This window comes from Octopus bimaculoides, chromosome 8 (genome assembly GCF_001194135.2).
Source record: "Octopus bimaculoides isolate UCB-OBI-ISO-001 chromosome 8, ASM119413v2, whole genome shotgun sequence".
NCBI classification, from domain to species: Eukaryota; Metazoa; Mollusca; class Cephalopoda; order Octopoda; family Octopodidae; genus Octopus; species Octopus bimaculoides.
In genome coordinates, this window is record NC_068988.1 from 72218643 (window position 1) to 72219633 (window position 991).

Genomic DNA, 991 nt, shown 5'->3' on the forward strand with positions numbered 1-991 from the left:
ATATATATACAAACACACGTATACATTCATAGATGCACACACACTAAAGATGGTACATATATCTTAATATATAAACATCTTTATTCCAAAACAGTACATATGCTCTCTTATGAATTAGAAAATATCTCGACCTGTATCTCTTGAATTGTGATTACGCTTACATGACTTCCTACCATTTAAATGAAATTTTGAAAGTTATTACATTTACCGTGTTAAGCAAAAAACAATGCTTCGGTGTCCAGTGAGATGATGATACTAATAGTAACAGTCCTTTCTACAATAGGTACAAGGTTTGTAATTTCGGGGGTGGAATATGGTAGATTACATGACCCCTGTATTTGACTAGTATTTATTTTATCGACACTGAAAGAATGAAAGGCAAAGTCGACATCGGTGGAATTTGAACTCGGAGCATAAAGACAGACAAAATGCCACAAAGCATTTTACCCGGCGTACTAACGATTGTTCCAGCTCGCTGCCTTAGTAACAACAGTAATAATCCTTTCTACTAAAGACACAAGACCGGAAATTTAGGGCTAGAGGACTAGTCGATTACTGTGTTTAACTGGTACTTAATTTATCGATCCCGAAAGGATGAAAGACAAAGTCGACCTCGGCAACATTGAACTCAGGATGTAAAGACATACGAAATGTCGCTAAGCATTTTGTCCGGCGTGGTTGTTCAGGCAGCGACCAGGCAGAATCGTTACCACGACGGACAAAATGCTTAGAGATATTTCTTCCTGCTCTTTACGTTCTGAGTTCAAATTCCACCGATGAAATAAGAACCAGAAGATTGGAACCGCCATAAACGATTACGCTCGACCCACAAAATTTAAGGCCACGTGCCTACAGTAGAAAGAATTATCATTGTTGTTCATATTATCTCCAAATACCGAGATTTCGATTTAACACCTTAAATTTACTAATACTTTTCACTTTTAGTGTGCGTATGGGTGTGTATGGATATGTATATGTATATGTATGTATA

The 991-nt window shown here is 37.0% G+C and overlaps 1 protein-coding gene across 1 annotated transcript in view; it reads left to right on the forward strand.

Moving 5' to 3' along the window:
* The window catches only part of LOC106884339 (calcitonin gene-related peptide type 1 receptor), a 130531-nt gene that overhangs the window by 1092 nt on the left and 128448 nt on the right, over window positions 1–991 (forward strand). The window lies entirely within an intron of this gene.